Below are 23,530 nucleotides of genomic sequence, written 5' to 3'. Positions count from 1 at the left end.
TTGTTTATGTAAATTCAATGTTTCAGAATGACATCAAACAATCTATTTAAAGTTCAGGAAATTGTATAAAAACAGGTGAAAAGGAGACAAAAAACAAATGGGAAATAATTATGAGTAAACAAACAAATTAGAGGTTATAGCTGAGTTTATTCGCTTTAATTAAGATGTAAAAAAGAACTCAAACGGATGGTGAAGGACAGGTTCTCTGAAGTACTCACCTAACAACATTTTGTAAACTGGTCATGGAATGGTGTTACAATAATTACAATGTCAGTTTGCTGTGCACAGGTTAAAATAACATTTGAATTTTGGTAAAAAAGTCTCTGAGGGATGACAACTGCACAAGATCTATGTGGCTTGTACAAGAAGCCTGACAAGGATGAGGCCACAGCTTCTTTTTTTAGTTTTAATTAAGTTGCCCAGGTGACTTAGAAAACTGGATCTCTGGGACTTGGAGCTCCCTCCATCTCCTACACATCTTTGGGGGGCAGATCTGTGGCCTCTCACACTCTCTATTGGACACTCCTATATCTAGAAACCTTACATAAACAAGCGCGTGTACGCACACAGGTGCTCACATGGTGCTCTCATAAGTAAGGACTTGGGCACGTTCAACACACGTCTTAAGGCTGTGGTTGGCAGTAAATGCACGGTGATTTATTATTATGTGATTGTTCAGTTAAACAATGTTGATTTTACATTTCTTCATCAAGTTGACACAGTGATAGCTTGCTCCTGTTGTATTGTTGTGTGTCCCTTTTCTGCAGGTCTAGAAGCAGACTCTTGTTCATCACCTCCTTTTCTTGGTCTGAGTCTTTGTACCAATTTAAAAAAGTAGGGGTGAAGAACCCAGCCCTGGAGAGGAACCCAGATGAGTAACAGACCAGTTGCGTTCACTTACAAATGCAAGTATATTTGTTGTAAATTGTTTCTACGGACTAATACAATTTCTAACCCCTCCTTTCCACCGGAGCTGTCAGCAGCAAGTTACTGCAGCAGCACGTCTTGCTCGCGTATGCTGCTGCTTGGCCCTTCCCATGAGACACGAAGCAGCAGGGGAGCAGCTGTCAAGGACAGAGCAGGAAGTCACGCGACATTAGCAAAATCACGCGTGACTTTGTCAGTAAACACAACAACAAGCAGGAGAAAACTACAAAATAAATCACGTCAATAATTAGAATAAACTCACCATCTTGCCCCAAAACTGCAAATACGTCACTCCATGCGTTTTCCTTCTTGACGTTGTCTTCATAAAAACTGTGGCTGGGATCAAACAGGATTGTGAACTTCTCCACTTCAGTATCAAACTTCTGTCATCCATTATGGAAAAACAAAGGATACCACTAGCTAGGTGATAACTTTATTTTAAATAAAACAACAGGAAGGCAGTACCTGTCTTTATCTTGAAAATCTCGGGAAGCTTCGCTCCGTTTCCACGTCCGTTTTCCTGTTTTTCCTTCCCCAAAAATGTCGAACTTGATCCGTTTCAGAGGCGTAGCGCGTAGAAAATAGAACCGGCGCGTAAGGGCCGCGACATGCTGCTCCTGAGACATGGCCGACTCGCACTGCTGACGGCTCCGGTGGAAAAGGTTCTGTTGACCACAGCAGTTCCTATCAGCAGCTATGACGTGCTGCTGCAGTTACATGCTGCTGACGGCTCCGGTGGAAAGGAGGGGTAAGATTAGTGCAAATTAATTTCTGCTATACTTACTGCAATAATGTTGAGTAATAATCTAAGAAAACAAAAAACTACAAAACAAGTACAAATGTCATCTGTTTGCCTCAGATTTTCAGGAATAATGACTGTTGAGTTTTTTTTTTTGTTTACTGGGTCATAAAATAATGTTTTTGTTTTGTTTTCATGCATAGGTTAAAGTGTTTAAAAGCAGTGCAATGTTTCTGACAGTACCAAAATTATGGATTGAGAGTAGGAATCAAAAAAGTCATTTTTAATTAACCCTAACTGTGCAGTCAAGCTTGTGTGCACTGGGAATTAATAAAATATATCGTATTCAGTTTTAAATGGATGGGTTTACATCTTCAAGATGTGAATGAGTTGATGTCTCAACTAAAGTAATTTAAGTACCTTGAGGTTCTGTTTTTGAGTGGGTGTGAATAGAAGCAGGCACGTTTGGGGAGAGCGGATGATTCTGTGCTGCTCACTCAGTTGTGGTGAGGAAAGACCAAAGCAAAAGCAGAGAGGTGTGGGTGGTGAGCAGAAGGAAAATAACCCAAATACAAGCAACCCCCAAAAAATTTCCTCTGAAAGATGACAAAATTTTATAGAACACCAGTGATCTGCTTCAAGGAGGAGCTTCAAGTTTTTGCTGTCCTCTCTTCCTCTTCTTTTCTTTTTTTGAAGCACAGTTAAAGCGGAAATGTTAAAATGCATACCTGAAAATGTCCAGACAGAAACAAATATATATATATATATGTAGCATAATGGTTTGGTGCTCTTTCATGAAAGATGAACCATCCTACATAATAATCTGGAATATTAATTTTAATAAATTAATAGCAAAATTTTATAGAGATAAGAAGACTCAAAGATTGTTTTCATTGATAAACTGACGATCATATCCGGTTGTCTGTGTTTCAGTTCAATGAAAAGACAAGTTTGAAATTTGCCCGTTGGCGTTTGTTCCGCATGTCCGCTCTCTTTCGTTCTCAATCTCGTTCTGACTAACTTACCAAAAACCACTTCTCTTCCCAAAGCAAACTTGTTATGCGTCAGAGCAAATGTGTTTTGGAGTTACTGTGGATACAGACCTGTGTGAGCGGGTGTGAAGGTCATCACTAAACATCTTCAAAAACATTATTTAATTAAGTATTCTCATTCATTATAGTTCATTATGATTACCCAAAGCATAATAATCATTCATTTGATTAAAATACATTTATAATGAGCAAAGTGATGAAATGATTATTTAGCATTAATAAACAAAGAAAGCGTAAGAGTCTTTTATTATGACTAGATTGTGTGAGAATTCCTTCTTCTGGAGCTGCAGGTGTTAGATGTTGTGGCTTCTTTCAGACTTGCTGTCGGCTCAGGTCTTAATCTGTGGGTGAAAGTTGCTGCATGACCCAGCTGGGCAAATACGACCTTTGGCATAGAAAACCCATACTTCCTCACGTTACATATATATTAGAGGTGGGAAAAATTATCGATTCTAAGATGCATCGCGATTCAGCCGTGCATGATTCTGCATCGATGCAGCAACGTGACATAATGAGATTCTCACTATGTCTATGTTCTGGACGCGTGAGGAAAATCAAGTTTCGAGGTTTTACAAGTACTTCCAGGGGCAGAGTTGCAATGACATGTGCATTGCGTTGCCCTAGCGCAGGGGTCGGCAACCCGCGGCTCTGGAGCGCATGCGGCTCTCCCATCCATCTGATGCGGCTCTCTGTGCTTGTAAAATAATGAATGGATATTTAAATAAAATGCTTTATATTTTACTGCATTAATTTTACATCTGTGTGCCAATTCTAAATGTAAAGATTGTCTGCGCAAACCTGAACAGGTCCAACCCGGTCTTACTGTGAGACCGGGTTGACACGTCACGCTTGTGCGCATTCTGAGCTGAAGAGGATGTGAGATTCTGGGACTCTCCTCAGATGGCTCCTGGATGTGTCGCCACATTGGAGACAGGAACAAGCGCTATTCAGCCAAAGTTTCATAATCAGGGAACATTTTGTAAGTGACAAGTCTCTCTGAGAGACAGGGTTTGGAAAACGCTCACTTCAGTCGGAGGAATCTTCCCGCATGCGCTCTGGTTCTGCGACGCCCCTCTCCACAACTTCAGCTCGCTGTGTACCTTATGTAGTACGCGCTGACAGCGAGCTGTCTAAGCCGTGTCCAGCTCAGATGTTCAGATGGGAATATTTTCTTGAGTGATTTAGCTACATCTGCGATGTGCTTAACGAATAAAATGTCAGTTCGTCTGCATGCGTCGGGGTAATTATTTCTCCGTCAAAATAAACGGTCAAATACGGGAACTGTCCGGTCAACACAAGCCCTGCTTTTAACGGTTTTGTTTTCTTGTGAAAATTGTTGCAAATAGATATAATTTAACGTGATTAACACCAGAGCCTGCGCGGTTATCTCCGTCACTGTAAATGAGGGAAAAACAAATTGATCGGATCCTTTTCTGACCTTCCCCACCTACAAAGTTTAATTACAACAATCAAACCTGACAGAGCCTGGATTTGCATTCTGAACAGTCTAAACATGTTTTAAAAAGAAACGTATGACAAAAGTGGCACCTGCTCAGTAAAACCACCAACAGGGTGAAAAATATCAAAATATTGTAGGCAGAGACGGGCTACAACTTCTGGATCCACTTTATATAAATCCTTTTATTGATTATTGTCTTATGAAAGATAACTTTGACGTACACGAGCGACCGGTACTGGCTGCTGTCACCTGTTGTGATTGGTTAAAGCAGCTCTCTGCACAGTATTTGTTTACTATTTTTAAGTTCAGCAGTATTCTGTCTTAAAACTGCTCTACAGAAAACATTATTTATTATATTATTTAAGTAATTATAGGCAGCACACTTTAAAAATTATTGCTCACTATAGCGAATAGATGTATGTTCTGTATTTCAGGGATATCGAAATAAAAAATAAATTGAAAACTATTCTACTGCTTTTATTAAGTAATGAAAAATTTTGTGTGAATAATCGTGATGCATTTCAGACTCAAATTGAATCGTTAGGCAGATAATCGGAATCGGATCGAATCGTGAGGCAGGTGGAGATGCACACCACTAATATATATATATATATATATATATATATATATATATATATATATAAAATAGATGTATACACTGCCTGGCCAAAACAAGTTGCCACCAAAACAATGCATTTCAACTGAGTTTATTTATATAGCACCAAGTCAGAGTCATCTCAAAGCACTTCACAACATAAACATTCCAATACAGTTCTGTTTTTTTTCCCAAAGATTTCTTTTCATTTATTCACAATACAAACAAAATACAAAGCAGGTTAACTAACATAATCATGAAAAAGGAACAGAGAGAAGTAAAAACGTATAGTATTTGTCCCCTTTAACTAAAATAAATGCAATTAACAACAAAGTAATTTTAACTCAACCTAGAACGAAGAGGTTTCTGGGCTGGTTTGTTGCTTCAACTATAGTAGGCAATTTCCAACTCCTTTATATTACAGAACTATATAAACTAATCATTTCATTTTTATGTTTTTTGAAGGTGTATATTGTTTTAGTATTTTTAATGTCTGTACTTAATTTATTCCACTTTTTGACTCCATATATTGAGAAACAATGTTCCTTTATATTTATCCTGTGCTTTAGTATCATGTATATTTTGTATCCTTTCAAATCATAGATGCTCTGTTTTTCCGTGAATTTTATAATTTAATTTGCTGGAAGGTGCTTTTATGTCCATTTTGTACATAATTTTTATCAAGCTGATCAGTAAAACGTTTCCTATACAAGGAACCCAGCAGATTGCATCAAGTCACTGACTAGTGTCAGTGTCTTTACAGCAATACACACACACACACACACACACACACACACACACATCATATATTATTATATATATATATATATATATATATATATATATATATATATATATATATATATATATATATATATATATATATATATATATATATAATATATTTATATATTTATATGTGATGTGTGTTTGTGTGTGTGTGTGTGTGTGTATACCAAGCAATGTATCTATGGCTACTACTTTGTGATTTCTTAGTAAATATTCTATTTAATGAGAGATACAATTTATTGTCCTTATCTTAGCGAATCTATAGTTTTTTCAACATATGACCTAGTAGTAGCATTTCTTATGTAAAAGAAGGCAAAATGTTATTATCAAGGGAGGGAGAATGTTAAGTGATAGGCAGCAGCTAGCTGATGGCCCCCTCCATTAGGCCACCACAGCTCGAAGGAAAACCATTGTGGCTTCTTCTGGGAAAAGAAACACTTAGAGAGAAAATAAAGTTAACAGCTGAAATAACAGGAATTAATGCAATAAAAGAGTAGTGGTAGAATAAAGTAGTAGAGTTCGGAAAGTGGTCAGTATGTTCTCCAGCAGTCTAAGCCTTCAGCAGCATAATGTAGTGTCCAGCAATGGTCAATTTAGGTACAGCCTGACAGATAACCTTTGTACCTTTGTGGTGTCATCAAAATATTTGATTGTTAAAGAGATATGCTAAAGATGGCCGGTCTGAAGCTTTCTCTAGAACTGGCAAATCACTCAAAGTGATTTAGTTTTAAATAATTGATGTTATGATTTTCACAGCCAATCAGAGGCTGACAGGAAAGAAGATGTTACCAAAACAATTCAGAAAAACACCTTCTTTAATATGGAAGTCCTAACTGGTAAAGAAAACAAGTCATGTGTTGTAGTCTAACTTAACCGTACTTGTTATTGTGGATGTGCAGGTGTGAGGACCTTGTCGTCAAAACATGATGAACACATTGCAGTCTTGTAGACAAACTTAACATCCATTCAGTGAGCACAGATTAATGAAGCATTTCATTATACTATGATTATTATAAGTAGTAATAAACAAATGTTTACTTAATGATTATCTAGATTATAAGTCATATGAGAAGTTCATATTTATTATTATCATTCTTGAATTTATGAAGAACTGGAGTTCTTCCTTTTGGAGGCAGACAGATGAGACAGATGGGACCTTGGGAGAAAAAGTTATTGTTTATCTTTCAGACTAGTAGAGTAAATCCCAGCTGGTGTGCCGCAGACAGATTTAAAGGGAACACATGCAATGTTGTGTCTGTCATGTTCTGCGGGTGGAGATGGCAGACCATGTGTGGTGGTGGGTTTCAGGAGGCAGAAGATCAGGCAGACGGATGAAAAAATAAAAAGATGTTTAATTGTAGACTGGGAGCAACAGGACGAACGAACATGCACAAACGACAATGAACCGACAAAGACAGCAACAAGGAGGGAGGTATAAATACACAAGAGAATCAGGAACACATGGGCAGAGTAATCAGGGACAGGTGAGAACAATTAGGCTAATCAGGGCAGGAGAGACACGGTCAGGGAGGCCGGGGCAGATCATGACAGTGTCTCCTTTCTGACCAGATGTTGAATAGATGGTAAAAGGTCAGGCTGTACCTAAACTGTCCATTGATGGACGCTACACCTTTTTAAAAACATTTTAGAAAAAAAGTCATACACTCTAATATTTCGTTGGACCGCCTTTAACTTTGATTATGACACACAGTTGCTGTGGCATTGTATCAATAAGCTTCTGCAATGTCACATGATTTATTTTCATCCAGTGTTTAATTAATTAATGTAAATAATTAATGTTTATGACCGCTGCACAAAGCTTCTCCAGCACATCCCAAAGATTCTCAGTGAAGTTAAAGTGCATGTCAAGTGTGCCTCAGAGTCTTACCCCACCCACGTATCAATTTTGAAAACTGCAACATTAGTAGGCGTTGCCTGGAGGACCGAGAGGGCGGAGCCGTGGCAGTGACGAAGAGACGGCTAACTAGACGAAGCTAGCTCCCTTCACTCTGAGCAGTCATTAGAAGTGGAGGACGTTTCTCCCCCTCCTTACCCAGACACTCGAGAAGAAAGGGACCAAGTCTATTTGGAGGAGACAACCGGACATGAGCCTTATTGTTTTGAGCTTGTGAGTTGCCTGAAATTACTGGAACCGACCCAACAGACCCATCTCTGAACGTAAGTAGCCGTTAGCCATAGCATTGGATTAGCTGCAGGGTTTGTCTCCATGGCCCTAAAAAGCTAGTATTCAGCATGTTTTAGAGATTTATCTGCATCAACACACCTGGTTTTAATCAGCAACAAACAGCTGAGCTGCTTAACAGCTTATCTAACCTGTTAAAGCAGGAAAATCCACTGAAACGTGCTGGATAGCAGCTCTCCAGGAGATCTGGGCTCAAGCTAGTCTGCTGCATAAAGTTATGAAAATATACCATGAGAAAATTATTCTGTAATGTGTTCAGCCCATTAAAACTGCCCTGATTTCATTATTTATTTACTGATACTAGCTGCTCTTGGTTGCAGGTGATCCTCTGGTGTCTGCAGCTGGTCTCCTGCTGATGTCGTCGGGATCAGGAACTTCCAGAAGAATGTGCCTTTCAATGACTCTTTCCCCCTTATTTGTTATATTAATTAAATAAATCTCAATTTATATATTTCCTGTTTTTGTTCATGTCCATAAATACTTAAACATGCTTGAAATTAAAACGAGCTTTTAACAGTGAGGTGCTAGTTTAGTTAATCACAATAGAGCTAGTTAAACATGCGACAATGTGATAATTCAATTAATGTAATTTATAAATATCCATTAAAATATCAAAACTGGAATCAAAATGAGATATTTGGCAGCACAAAAAACTTGTCAAACACAATATTTATTATAATAATTGTAGGCAGACAGGAGACAGAGCTGATGGAGGTTCTCAGTCATCGAAGGATGGCTGAAGGCTTTCCAGGAACAGGAGATGTGGTGTTGTCTCTTCTCTCTCTATTCTGCCAGATGAGCTGATAGGTTACAGGTGTGTGAGGACATCCTCATGCTGTCATAACCAGATGACAGGAGTTATCAGGTGATCAGCCAGGCTAATGATGAGATGCAGAAAGAAAGCAAATCATGCAGAAAGAAAACAAATCCAGGACAGTGTACAGTAATAAAAATAATATGTGGTGTTGCTTACCTTATGTGCTCTTATAGAGTTATTAACGTGTGCCTGCCTCATGGTGTAGAGTCCATATTTTGCTGAGTGTCCTGCAGTAATGCAGGTTATTAGTTAATTTACTTTTGATAGCAAAAACAAAATATTTAATTTAAAAGTTGTTTTCCAGGTGAATCAGCTCACACGTCACCACCAAGTGTCACAGGGCCAGAATCAGTAGCCTCCTTCATGATGTAATCACATACTTATTTAATTGTTAATATCTTAAAAATTCAGAAATGTTTTAATTTTTTTTTACCTTGAACAGTTCACTGAGCTTGCACTGTCACTGAGGTGGAAGCTGGAATCAACAGCAGACACCTCACACCGTGGTCTTTTCAGGAGGTGTGGATGCTCTGGGACCTTCTGGAAGATGAATTTCTGTCATGGTCCCTGTGTCACAAGACACTGAGGCTGTGAGCTCTATAAAAACAAAGAAGCAGCACATTTATAAATGTTTAAAAGAGCATAAAATCACTTGTAACAATCTGTAAAACAAATTAAAACTAGAAGGTAATAAAATGTTTACATAGAAGATTATTAAAAATAATTCACCTTTGCTACGGGTAACACCACGTCAGCCTGGACAAGTGCATTCTTGCAGATTACTAAATCAGTCTGACAGCCAGTGTCTTGGGTAGATTTAGCCTGAAAAAAAATAGAAGCACATTGATGTTTATAAAGTCAGATAAAATACAAAAGAAACTGTCCCATATAGGCGCTTTATAACATTCCTAGTGTGTGATGTTATTATAAAGTAAAAGTCAGTCACATATGATGTGGAGACCCTGAAATGCGACCTCCTGAACAGAATTCCTCACGGAACCGGGTCACGCTGTGCTAGATTTCACGCTGTAATGCTGTCTGTCAACTAGTGCTGCGTCAGTTTAGAGTCACTGTTGCTGAATTACCGACTGACACAAAAACAACCCGAATTTTCTCTGAGCCTGACAGTCATGTGGACCGTTTTGTCGGCCAGGGCTTCGAGATATGTTCCGATTCGCCGCTGATTCTAACCTTACATCCCGTTCCACATTTTGTGAACTTGACAAAATAGCCCGAAGGCAGTGCAGACTGATATTAGCTAAATGGAGTGAACCACGTCTCTCAAACTTTGCATTTAGGTAGGAAATTGTCTTTAGAAGATGTTAAAACTTTTATTTAGCTTACTCACCTCAGACTGTAGCCCGTCATGGTGGGGGAGCAGAGTCGGTGGGCTGCATCTAAATCGCGGAAGAGCCACGGTGGGCACAGCCTCCCTCTTGGAACGGAGACGTGCAGAATCGCGGGTAAAATGCTGGTTGCAAACTACAGCACCAGGCGGGAGCTGAATCTTTTCCAGACACGCAACCACTGGCGCCTAATTTCTAAGTCCAGCGGAAAGGAGTGCAACCCGACAGAGCTCCGCAACCATACTACACTACACCATCTCACCATGCTAACACGATATGGAGCACTAAACCCGAACTACTTTCCTAATTACACTAACAGCCAAACAGTAACTAAACTACAATATCCAACAGCCAAGCTAACACTAAATAAGTATGTATAACACTAAAAGCTATGCTAAAGACTAGGATATGCTAATGCTATATGCTAATGCTGAACTACGGCTAGCCTCCTACACTCTCATGCAAATCCAACTCCCAACTCGCCACAAGGCGTGGCCAAGACTCCCGATGCTTTTATAACGTTGACACAGAGCTGCTACGTAGTACTCTACTGGATTACGTAGTATCTTACTCTTTAGCCATTGGCTAAAATTTATTCAAAATGAGTCAAATTCTATGTTTTAAGCTGAAGGTGGAGCTATACTGTGGTATTTAGGCAGAATTTTTAATTTTTTAAGAAAATGCACCAAAATGCTAAAATAATGAATACACACATTTAAAACACTATTAGACACTCATTTATACAGTTCATCAGCAAAAAAAAGTTAATTTAGACGTTACTTGCTCTTTAAGGTCTGGACCCTGTGGTGGCCAATCCATGTGTGAAAATGATGTCTCATGCTCCCTGAACCACTCTTTCACTATTTGAGCCCGATGAATCCTGACATCTTGGAATATGGCCATGCCATCAGGGAAGAAAACAGCCATTGATGGAATATCCTGGTCGTTCAGTGTATTCAGGTAGTCAGCTGACCTCTTGGAGCACATCCTGTTGCTGAACCTAGACCTGACCAACTGCAGCAACCCCAGATCATAATACTGCCTTCACAGGTCTGTACAGTAGGCACTCGACATGATGGATGCATCACTTCATCTGCCTCTCTTCCTACCCTGATGCACCATCACTCTGGTACATGGTCCATCTGGACTCATCAGACCAGTTTTAACACTAGAACTACCGGGATTTTCTGACCCCTCTCAGTTCCACCAGAGGTAGCCAAATGGCTCCTTGGTTTGAAAATCACAACTCAATCACTGACAATTAGCTGCCTTTCATTTGTAAATGTAGCCATTATCTGTGCAGAGCACAGACAATGGCCTATTGGAATGTTGGGGAACTTGAACATTTTCAGTCATTTAGGTTGGCCTCATTTTGTTTGCCTCTTTAGCGCTGGTAGAAATTGACTCACAAGCCCTTTTTACAAGACACACTGTGCCGGCAAATCAGCGTAACATTACCGCATTACCGCAATTGTATGTTTGATAAACACAGCGTTGTGCGAATTTTGCTGCATTTGTTATGCCTCGCTTGGTATTAATATTGCGGTAATTGTGTGTCCTAAAAAATAGTTATTGCGCCTTGGCACAACAGAGGAAGATGTCAAATGACGCAGCAAATGTGTGGCAATCCCCGCTCGGAAAGAGTATATAAACTATGTAAACATGGGAAAGTTAGTAAACAACCAGCGGACATGGCTAATTGGAGTGACAACAAGATCTGTGAACTTCTGTCTTTATGAGCAGAGGCAGAAGTAGCCAGAACATTCTCAGGAACTGTGACCCTCTTCGAGGGTTTGTCTAAAAAACTCAAGGAGTGTGGCTTCAGCAGAAACAGAGAACAGATCATGTCAAAACTCAAAGGATTGAAGAAGTTTCACTTTTCACAGTTTCTTTTTACATGCAATTGCAGCCAGGTAACCTGAAAAATAAATCCTATTCAGATTTAGCTGATCACCTGAAGCCTTGTCAAGAGTCTTGCATGTTTTCAACACCTGAAAAGCAGCTTCATCACAGCTGCTTTGAACCTTCTTTTGGCACCTGGACAATCGAAGCCTGCATTGCAGTTAACCTGAATTGTTCCCCCAAAATTGGTTGAGTTGCAATACAAAACATTCACAAAAGGCGTGTGCATTTGAAGGTGTATTGTTCTAATAAAACCATAATGCTTTCTTGGATTGCCTGAGCATTTTGTGGCTCTTTTGTAAAAAGGGCTCCTGTTGAATCTGGTCAACTGAACTTGCCCACCCAAAATAATTTATGACTGACTTAGTGAAGACTTCAGATAAGCACACAAGTTGTGAATTCAACATAAGCTATAAAGGCTACAAACAAATTAATAAAAATAAAAAAAATCACGTTTTACAGATGCCTGTATGCTCTGTCATTATATCCTGGATGTAGCCTCTGACTGAAGACACTCTTGTTGAGTAGTCTTGTGTCTCTGGATTTTCTCTAGCTGCATCTTTACCTCAGCCTGGCAAGCAAGACTAAATAAATGTATTATTTAACATCAAACTTTGCAAAGCAAGAATTTGGTCTCGTTCACTAGGCTATCTTTACCTGACTGCTAGAAAAAAAAACAGGCAAGAGGGGGAGATGAGGGGAGCACCAGCATCTCCTGAAGTGATAGAACAAAGGTGAACGTTCACAAATGATTAAGAATAGAGCTCCGGGAGTTGACATCACTTCTCCCGGCATGCAACAGTTCAAATCAAAACGGCGCCATATTGGCAGGCAGAAGCCCGCAGCTGGACTATTTGTTATTGTCAGAAAACTCAAACGGGAAATATGGTAGATTCCCGTTGTGCCCCAGGATGCAGAACAGACGTGGACGACATAAGGAATGAGCCTTCTACAGGATTCCCCAAGATCCGGAGCACCGCAAACGTTGGATCATTGTAATAAAACATGCTAGTGACTGGGCTAAAAATAAACTGTGGGATCCCGAGTGTAAAGGTTTTCACTTATGCAATGACCACTTCATATCAGGTACTTAAACCAACGTTTCTTCAACTGTGTATGGTATTTATTATAAATGCTTTTATTACGATTCTTAGTGGGCTTCCTAAACTTATTTTGACGTGGCTTTTTCTGTCTTATTACTCATAGCAACAAGTAAATGTCACATAAAACGTTGCCTCGTGAGTTCTGCGTGCTGCCGTTTACGTGTTTTATGATCACAGCAATTAACCGGCTAAGCAGTATTTAATTTTTAAGCAATGGTTGATCAATTGTCAGATCACACATAAAAAACACTTTGGATTTCTATTATCTGCCTCACCGAGACGGATCTCAGACAGATCCTGAGACACTCCTGCCTGACATTTTTATTTTATTCACGGAAAAAAATCAGACTAGTGATTTCTGTTGGCGTTCAGTTTATACATTGAAACAGCACAGCACTCTATTTACTTACATGTAAATTTATGTTATTTGTCCATCCATCCATCCATTTTCGTCCGCTTATCCGGAGTCGGGTTGCGGGGGCAGTAGCGTCGAGAGGCCCAGACTTCCCTCTCCCCAGCCACTTGGGCCAGCTCCTCCAGGGGAATCCCAAGGCGCTCCCTGGCCAGGTCCGGTAAAAATTCCGCTCCGACAGCTTATGGCGTTTTAAAAAGTATCCCAGGGGCACGGTAAGGGTCGGAGATGTTTAGTCTATTTAATTTCTGACTATATAAAATGATTTCTTCGGTTTTAAAGTGTTAAGTAAACTCCGACAAAGTAAAATCCAAGCCAATCCCGTTCATTTTCTTTACCTTTGTTGCCTGCCAACATGGCGTCTACACTCTGAGAGTCACGAGACGTCCGGAGCTCAATGCTAGGTAAAAATAACGGTGCCAAATGGTGGCTCTCTGGTAGATCGGGGGGTGGGGGGTGGGGGGGGGGTGGGGGGGGTCATTGGCGGCTCTCTGGGAGTTCTAATAATAGTAATGCGTTGGGCAGTTCTTAACCCAGCTTCAGTCATTTCTACAATCTCCTTAAATGTTTCATCTGCTTGATGCATGCTAATGATCTGACCTTTCTTGCACAGACTAACATCTTTTCCACAACCACCACTTGTTTCTTGTTGGGGTTAAATGATTTGTGCCCAATTGAAAGATGATCGCCCATGCAGTAATTATTTAGTAGAAATCTTTTACCTATTTGCTTACTCAAATGCTGGTGGTGACTTTTTTGGCCAGATACATAATGTTTTAGGGATCAACAATTGACATTTACATGATCAAAAAGTAAATTTTACATGTGTACAAATACAGAGTATCTGCAAATGCTGACTGCTTAAATTCTCACCAATGGAAAATGTGGGAAAACAATTATTTTAAAAGTTCTACTGCAGGCCTTTTGTGAAAATTTGCTTTCTCAAAGCCCTTTTAACAAACTACACCATGCTGCCAAATCAGCGTAATATTACCACAATGGTGTGTCTTATAAATGCGCAATGCCAGCGCATATTTTGTGACTAGTGTTTTAGTGTTTTATTGTGTCATTGTTTTAATGTGTTCTTAGTATTCATGTTTTCTCTGCTTTTAATTGAGATTTTTATCCTCTGTTTTAGCTCCTTGTAATGGGTGTGTTTTGTTGTAGCCTGTGCAGCACTTTGGGCAGCTCCCATGCTGCATTTTAAATGTGCTATATAAATAAACTATGCTATGCTATTCCGCCTTGGTTGGTAGTAATATTGCGGAATTGTAAAGGGCCTGTATTTGTATAACACATTCTAAGGGTTCTACAACCACCTAAAGCACTTCACAACACAATCTGTCATTCACCCATTCACACACCCATTCACACACACATTCACATGCTGGTGGGGATGAGCTATGATGTAGCCACAGCTGCCCTGGGGCGCACTGACAGAGGCGAGGTTGTCGAGCACTGGTGCCAGCAGGCAATGTGGTTTAAGTGTCTTGCCCAAGGACACAACAGCAGCATTCTTTGCTCAGAGCCGGGATCGAACCTGCAACCTTCCGATTACTGGAAAACCCACTCTACCTCCTGAGCTACTGCTGTCCCTGGAATTGTCAGTCATATAAATGGTGATTGCATCTTGAGCCCTTTTCAGATTGGCATTCTGGAATATGTGTGGACAATTCAGTCCGGTTTTTAACCAGAACTGTGTTTTCAGACACACCACTTTTGTACCTGAATTTGTCCTTTCGGCTGCCTTCACACAGCAGGGAAAAGTTCCAGATGTCTGAGGGGCAGTGGGTGGGAGCTATCTAGGTGCGCACAGCGTCCCCCGGTCCCCTCCTCCTCCCTGTTTGGAACTCGACCTCACCAGTCTGAAGCAGCCACCCTGTCCGTGACAAGTCCGGTCCTGTTACTAGGGGCATCTTCCGGTTTAATTATGGAAAAGGTTATCCGGATGTTTGTATTCAGACACAAAGGTCTTAAGGACAGAGTCCTGAACATTTCCGTTTTTCATGGCCTGTCTGAAGGGGGCTTTGGTGAAACAGAGGCCGTAAGTTTCACTTTTTTAAACATATCCAGCTGTGATGTTAAACTGAAGTGATGTGGAGATCCTGGAGTTTTCCTCTGTTAGAGCTGGAGGTAAGATCACAAGAGATTGCACGGGGACTGTGGGGTAAGAAACCTTAAAAAGCAGCTTGTTAAAAAAAAAAACTTAATGAGCACGTCTTCGATCGCAATAAAAAGCAAGATATGTCCAAGATAAACAGACGTCTGCGTCAGTGCAGAGACTGCCCCTGTACCCCCTTTATACCGCCAACACATAATCTTTTGTGAAAAAGATACGATTACACCACATTCCCATTACAGTCTGACCACTTATAAAAAACCAAAAGCTCCCTGATACCGCCACGGTGTTGCGGAAAATTGACAACATTGTTTTGTAAAAAAAGTGTGCATCAAAGTCCACATATTATTATTTCTTAAATTATAATAGCTCTATGGTTGATACAAATCATGTTCACTAAGATTCAACAGCTTTTTATTTACATTTTATGTATCTTCCAGAAAGAATTGTTAGTCTATGCTATCTCAGTAGTAGTAGTAGTAGTAGTAGTAGTAGTAAAGACTCACGCGTGATAAGGATCTTAAAAGTTAATTTATATATGCCGTCTTTGAATGATGTAACAACTTGTTAAAGAGGCACCATGTTGCTCAGCTGCTGTGGATCAACCAGGAAACATTTCCACACAGCAAATCTCAAACAAACAGATCTTTAATCCTTTATGCTGTTTGTTTCTTCTCCCTCTTTTCTGTACTTCACTCAAGTAAAATATTGGCACTATAATCGTTCAGACAGTACCAGTGCATGAAATGCTGCACCAATACCGTTGCTGGTTCTCTACATATAGCTGCAAAGTTCATTGTTGATGTTTATTGCTGCAACTCAACTGAGCGTCACACTACCATGAGGTGATATTGTTTCTGTAGCATTGAAACTCTTTTACTAGTTTGAGTACTAGTACATGCATATTGGACCAACATTTGCTATAGTATAGGCACAGCTCTGTTTATATGCAATCCCATCTGTAGTTACAAGTATAGAAAGACGTTCACATGCTTCCTTGCCTTACCCCATTTCTATCTCCTAGTTCCATCACCATGTGCTTTACTTTGAAGTTTTTTAATCTAATAGTGCTTGTCAGTGGCCACAGTAAATGAAGATTAAAAGTAACGTATTAATTACAGTTTAAAGATTTTGCTGCATATTCTCTGACAAGTATGTAAAGTAATAAGCAACCCAACATAATGAAGACAGCTACGAAATTAAATCACAAGTACATCATTTATTAAAGAGAATACAAGTGGTCATTTATAGGAAAGCAATCAGGAAATTTTAGCAGTACGAAGGAAATATTGGAAAAAATTCTGTAGGTCAAATCAACTTTTATTTTACAAGTGCTTTATAATCTCTTGGTAACTCAAGTGTTTACAGAAAACCAATTTAACGGTACAATATGTAAGAATTCTACAGTGAAATATTCATAAAACAGCCTAATGCAGTGTTTCTCAATAGGCGGCCCACTGGCCTGTGTGGCCTGCTTCTGGGTCTTTTTTTTTTGGGGGGGGAGTGGAACATTATTATTGAGGACCCCTGGTCTAATGTCTGTCATGTTGGAATTTTTTTTTTTTCTCAACTGGCTTGGGGTGGGGGATTAGTGAGTTTTTCTCCTTTCACTCACTCACTTGGACACTAGAAGGGGGAATTATGTTAAAATGCTCTTCATCGACTACAGCTCTGCATTTAATACCATAATTCCCTCCACACTCACCACCAAACTGGAGCACCTGGGACTGAGCTCATCTATGTGCCAGTGGATCTCCAACTTCTTAACTGGCAGACCACAGGCAGTAAGGATGGGCGGACATGTCTCAGCCCCCACCACTCTCAGCACTGGAGCCCCCCAGGGGTGTGTTCTAAGCCCCCTGCTGTACTCTTTGTACACATACGACTGTGTGGCCAGTACCAGCTCCACCACCATCATTAAGTTTGCTGACGATACCGTTGTGTGGGCCTGATCTCTGACAACAATGAGGCGGCCTACTTAAAGGAGGTCAGGAATCTGGAGACCTGGTGCAAGAGGAACAACCTCCTTCTAAATGTCAGTAAAACGAAGGAGTTGATAGTGGACTTCAGTACAAAGCAGGAGAGGAACTACCAGATCCCTGTCATCAACGAGTGCCCAGTGGAGAGAGTGAGCAGCTTCAAATACCTCGGTGTTCACATCACGCAGGACCTGTCATGGTCCTGTCACATCAACACCGTGGTGAAAAAGGCCCTGCAGCATCTCTACTACCTCAGACGCTTGAGAGACTTCTGACTGCCCCCCAGGGTGCTCAGGAACTTCTACTCGTGCACCATAGAGAGCATCCTGACGGGGAACATCATAACCTGGTTCGGGAACAGCACCATGCAGGACAGACGAGCTCTACAGAGGGTTATTTGATAAGCTGAGCGCACCATCCGCTCCGAGCTCCCCGACCTGCACTCGATCTACAGCAGGCGGTGCTGGACCAAGGCCGGGAAGATCGTGAAGGACCTCAGCCATCCAAATAACAGACTGTTCTCTCTGTTGAGGTCAGGAAAGCGATTCCGTTCCCTGAAGATCAACACAGAGAGGCTGAGGAGGAGTTTCTTCCCGCAGGCGATATGATCTTTAAACCACACCACCACATAGTAAGTGCACACACATATGGTTCTCACACACACCGAACAGTCTGGACTTTGCTTAAGCACAGTTGCACTACAAAGTCACTAAAATGTGGTTTGTACAACTCTGGACATTATATATATATATATATATATATATATATATATATATATATATATATATATATATATATATATATATATATATATATATATATATGCAAACAGAGCCTATTTTAACCTACTAATGTTTTGGCTTATCAATCCTTAGGATATCTCGTTACTCACGGGAGAGGAGAAGACTAGCTTCTTCACTTAAGATTTCTTTTCTTAATCTGTCACAAACTGTAAAGCAAGTCCTGAAAATTCAGGAACCTGTGATTAAAATATGCTTACCTCTCCTATTGTTTTGGGATCGGGGCTCCCACTCGAACCTTTAAAGAGGACCTTTAAGAATCAGGAATGTGAATTATTTTTCAAAAAGTTTATTACAAGATTAAAAAATACAAAAAATAGGTAGATATAAGACTGACCACTTCCCCGAAGGAGAAATGCTAATCCTAATAATTAACTAAGAATAATCAGTTGACATGCATCAACTCTAAGTCTTCTTCAGCTTCAGGCTAACACCCTCTTGCTCTGTAAAATTGCAAAATACAAAAAATGAGTAAATATAAAAATAACCTATCCCCTGTGGAGGATGCTAATGCTAAAATCTTCCTGAGAATAAATGGTTGACTTGCGTCAACGTTAACCTGTCACTCTCTAACTCTAGGTACGACTCTCTCCTTCTCTCCCCGACTGACCTGTCGTCCTCCATCCAGAGGACGGAGGACGACCTCTTCTATCCCACCTCTGCTCTGTCTCTCACTGTCGACTGCCCCAACTGTTGTCCCAGCTCTGCTTCTAGCTGCTCTTTTTTTATACTATTCTTGGGACAGCCTAGACAAAGTAAAAGTTTTCCAGTTACACATACATCATTATCACATGAAAGCAAGGTCATGGGGTCATTCATCAGTTTCATACTTTTTAGCTCAACACAAGACATTTGGTGTCATCTTTGCTACTGATGGCTGGGTCAGACACTTGACCTTCTGTCCAATTTTACTCGCAGAAGCAAGTTCGGATCCCTTGGATTCTTCATGAAGGGTTTGTCCACTTCTGAGATGCTTTATCTTCAGTTGATCTTCTTTTGTCCCAGCTTGGATGCTTGTTGTGCAGTTGGGCCCCTGTCTTCTGGCTGATTTTACTCACATAAGCAAGTTCAGTGTGTTTCAGTGTGGGTCCAATCATATCTGTGTGGCCCACCTGTTGACTCCGTTTCTTGCCACTGTCTTTGGCATGTGGAAACTTGCAACAAACTCAGGCAAAGAAACAGGAGCAAAGCTATCTAGGATGATGGGCCTGGTTGGAGTCGGGAGAGGCAGCGATGAGGCTGAAGGAGGGATGCTAGATCTAACCTTATTGACTGTCCACAAAGAAAGACAGAAAGTTCTCAGTCTGTAACAGAGTGGATGGAGGCTGTAGGAGACGAAGGAGACACGATGCTGCTGATGGTGTTAAACAGCACAGTGGGGTTCCCTTTGCTCTGGGACACCAGGATGGAAAAATAGGAAACCCTGGCGTCTCTGACTGCAGAGTTAAAGGATGTCAGAAGATCCTTTAGGTGCAGCAGATGGACGTGGAGATGGGTTTTCTTCCACAAACGCTCAATTTTTCTGCATTGGCGCTTCAGGCTGCCAAGGCTGTCATTAAACCAGGGAGTAGGGTTCACTGCAGCAACTGATCTGGTTCTGACAGGACAGATGTTGTCCAGAATGGAGAGGCAGTGCTCATTGAACTGAGAAGTTAAGGAATCTGGGTCGTTATCAGAAGAACGGGGTGGATCAAAAGCAGCAGAAAAATTGCTAGCTGTGCTCTCATTAAGAAAACGAGAACTAACCAGACGGCGAGCAGGAGGTGGGGACGCAGAAACTGACAAGTTAAAGAAAATGCAATGGTGATCTGAAATATAAATGTCCTCAGCACAAACACTGTCAGCATTTAGACCCAGGATAAAAACAAGGTCTAGAGTGTGTCCCCTGGTGTGTGTGGGGCCAGAAACATGCTGGGTAAAGCCAAAGGTGTCCATAAGGCTGGAGAAATTCATGGCAAAGAGATCGGAGGGATCATCAACGTGGATGTTAAAGTCACCAACAATCTCCAGTCTGGACAGCTTCACAGTGGAGGATAGAAAGTCACTAAACTCCTGAAGGAAAGAACTGTTTGGACCAGGTGGACGATAGACCACAGCACAGTTCTTACGCCCGACTTTAATCAGCTGCAGTTCAAAGGAAGCAAAGTGACCAGAGGTTGTAGAGCTACATGGAAGATGGTCTCTGAAAACAACAGCTAGGCCTCCACCACGACCAAAACCCCGGGGCTGGCTAAGAAAAGATTAACCACTCGGGCAGAGTCCAAACAGACCAGAATAACAGATGTTTGCGGCCAAACTTCAGTCAGAAACAGAAAATCCAGGTTTTTTGACAGAATTAGATCATTGAGCAGGAAGGTCTTATTGTTAACAGAGCGGGAATTTAATAGAGCCATGCTGAGTGAGGTGGAGGAATCAGAAACTACAGAAACAGCTGGAGTTAGTGGACGTAAATTATTAGGGTTACACCCACGGTGTTTATAAAAACCACTTATGGAGGGAACAGGAGGAGAAACCACTGAGGAATGAGGATAAACCGACCTTAAAAAACTTGGATGGATGAACCGCGACACAACGCGACCTGGCGGGAATGCGTAAGTGGCGCTCAGGTCACCAAACAAAGGACAAGAAGCTAGAAGATTGCGCCGATGTTTACCAGATAAACCACGCTTTAAGATAAGTCTTATTCTCACCTGGATTCCTTTTTTTTTTTTTTTATAACGTGTCCTGTCTGGCTGTGAAGCAAGCAGAATTGATGTCTGAATGCTGGTGACAAGCCTTACAGATTTATTCATGGAGCATCAAAGCGTTTGCTTTTAATGTCATGCCTGATACTTAAAACTTTATTGTTATTGTTGTTGAATGCTTTGTAATTCCGACCAGACACGGAGACAGAGGTGAAAGAGAAACGAAAAGAAAAGGTGGGGAGAGGGGGGGGGGGGTCCACAAAAATAAACAAAAATGAACAAGTCTGCTTCTAGACCTGCAGAAAAAAAAGACAAAAAAAACAAACAAAGGGACACAAAAAAGGGACACAACAACAATACAACAAGATCTACCTATCACGGCGTCAACTTGATGAAAAGAAAAAAAAATATATATATATATAATCAACATTGCTTAACTGAAGAATCACGATAATAAATCACAGTGCATTAAGTGCCCACCATAGTCTTAAGACCTGTGTTTAACGTGCCCAAGCCCATACTTTTGAGAGCACCATGTGAGCACCTGTGTGCGTACACGCACTTGTTTATTTAAGGTTACTCTATAGGAGCGCCCAACAGAGAGTGTGAGGGACCACAGATCCGCCCCCCAAAGATGCGCAGGAGACGGGGGGAGCTCCAAGTCCCAGAGATCCAGGCGCTGCCCCAGAACGCAGGAACCCCAAGGAGACTGCAACCAGGAAGGCCCCCGCCCCCCTCGAGAGGCACAGAGGATTGCCCCGGGGGGCCACAACCAGCAGCCGGCAGAGTCCCTGGAGATATCATCGGCAAGCCCACAGGCCCGCCCGCAGCCTCCCACCCCCTAGCCGGCCGAGCCCGGGACCCAGCGACCCGGGACCCAGGGGCGACCACCCCCGCCGGGGACCCAGCAGAGCCCAGGGACCCAGACCCCACCAGGCAGCCACCGGGATCTAACAGGCAGACCAAAATCTTAAACCCCCAGACCCGGTTGCCACAAACACTCAGGCAGACCAAGGCACAAGCCCCCACACCAGGTGTGGCAGGGGGAGGGGGGACAGAGATTTATATCATCAAGAGAAGTTCCAGGAGAGGGGAGGACCCAAAGGCCCCACCTGACATATACAGTCATACACAAACACAGTCACACGCTCCCTCCCTCATTCTCACACATGCACATACAACCCAAGACTTACAAAAATGCACGCCGGACACCCACTCATAATCCGCATACACACCCTATTCACTCTGGTCCCGGTACTGCTGGACATTGGGTACAACCATCACCGGTAACCAGAGTTTGACCCTTTCTGCTGGGGTGCTGATGAGCAGGCTCCCCCGCCCAACGCTGAGCACAGCAACCCACCACCCCAGACCCCAACCAGACGGCCAGATCTCCCTCCTAGCCTCCAGCCCCAGGAAGCCTAGCAAACACAGAGGTGGCTAAGACCCCTCACCTGGATTCCTGCTCGTTTACCTCTTTTCCTCCGACGTTTTCCCGGGACCGGACAAACATCGCTAGAGGTGCGCAGCTCTGGATCGCCGATTGCTTCCGGGCCGGTGCGCTGCTCAGGTAAACAAACAGGATGGTAAATCCTCGGTGCGTCTTGGGCGATCGTGAATGAACAGAAGGACAAAAGAGTCTGGCGATCATAGGAGATGGTAGCAGGGACACTACTGAAGAAGATCGCAGACAGGAGCAAGGTGGAAAAGAGGAGGTTAGTGGAGAAAAGTTTAAAAAAGTGGCATGTGACCGCGGCTAAGCCAAGCACAGGCGCCATCTTGCCGAGCAGGGAACCCAGCTGGAAAACCCAAGGGAGGAAACAGAAAGTCAAAACGGCATGAAAAACACAAGAGGCATTAAATGGAGTAAAAAGACAATCAAAAAGGCCGTACAACTCTGTTTTTCAGTGGGTTCAACAGGCTACAGGTTTCTTCAGGACATGAGTATCCCTCTGCCTGATGTTAGAACCCTGCAAAGACAAATGCAACCCATTAAGCTGGAACCAGGTGTGTTAGGAGAGGTGTGTGACATGCTCAGTTTGAAGGTTAAAAATCTGACAGAGATGGAGAGTGTGTGCTTACTGTGGATGAGATGGCAATCACTCCAGGCGTGCATCACTCCATCACAGACCCAACTGGGTTTTGCCACCATCGTTGTTCCTGGTCAGCTCTCCGCTCAGCCACTATGAAAACATGAAGATGGACACACAACACAGTTTAACCATTATTGGTTAAATAAGATTTTTGTTTTAGTAACTCTGACATTTATTTATTGATAATTGTGTTATTGTTAATTCTTTTTTGTCATTCCTTACTTGACAAAATTGCAAATGCTAATATCATAAAGCAAGTGTAAATGAGCAGTTTTATGGAAAATGTCAAATTTTTCAAAGTTATTGTTCGACTACTATTCTTGAAATATCATAATTTTATTCTTATTACTTGAGTCCACAGAACAAAACAACATATCTTCTTACGTTCGTAATCCTGTTTGTCTCATGCTTCAGCAGTTCGTTGCAGTCAGTGTTATTAACTGAAAAATATAAAATAATTACTTGTCTTCACAATCACATTTTCTTTATTATTAGTCTCTCCATTTGTGCT

The 23,530-nt window shown here is 41.6% G+C and overlaps 3 long non-coding RNA genes across 3 annotated transcripts; 1 reads left to right on the top strand and 2 right to left on the bottom strand.

Moving 5' to 3' along the window:
- Window positions 1-7,419: 7,419 nt before the first annotated feature.
- On the top strand, window positions 7,420-8,213 carry LOC139069935 (uncharacterized). The gene is made up of 2 exons (XR_011520602.1): window positions 7,420-7,739; window positions 8,085-8,213. It is a non-coding gene; the product is annotated as an uncharacterized lncRNA (long non-coding RNA).
- A 203-nt stretch (window positions 8,214-8,416) lies between these two features.
- LOC139069934 (uncharacterized) lies at window positions 8,417-8,812 on the bottom strand. The gene is made up of 2 exons (XR_011520601.1): window positions 8,738-8,812; window positions 8,417-8,642 (listed from the first exon to the last, which is right to left on the bottom strand). It is a non-coding gene; the product is annotated as an uncharacterized lncRNA (long non-coding RNA).
- Window positions 8,813-8,880: 68 nt separating this feature from the next.
- Window positions 8,881-10,697, bottom strand: LOC139069933 (uncharacterized). The gene is made up of 3 exons (XR_011520600.1): window positions 9,311-10,697; window positions 9,015-9,178; window positions 8,881-8,940 (listed from the first exon to the last, which is right to left on the bottom strand). It is a non-coding gene; the product is annotated as an uncharacterized lncRNA (long non-coding RNA).
- Between the last annotated feature and the right edge of the window lie 12,833 nt (window positions 10,698-23,530).

The sequence above is a fragment of the Nothobranchius furzeri genome, chromosome 1 (genome assembly GCF_043380555.1).
Source record: "Nothobranchius furzeri strain GRZ-AD chromosome 1, NfurGRZ-RIMD1, whole genome shotgun sequence".
NCBI lineage: Eukaryota > Metazoa > Chordata > Actinopteri > Cyprinodontiformes > Nothobranchiidae > Nothobranchius > Nothobranchius furzeri.
Note: the sequence above shows the minus strand (reverse complement) of the source record. Positions and strands in the feature narration are given on the sequence as shown.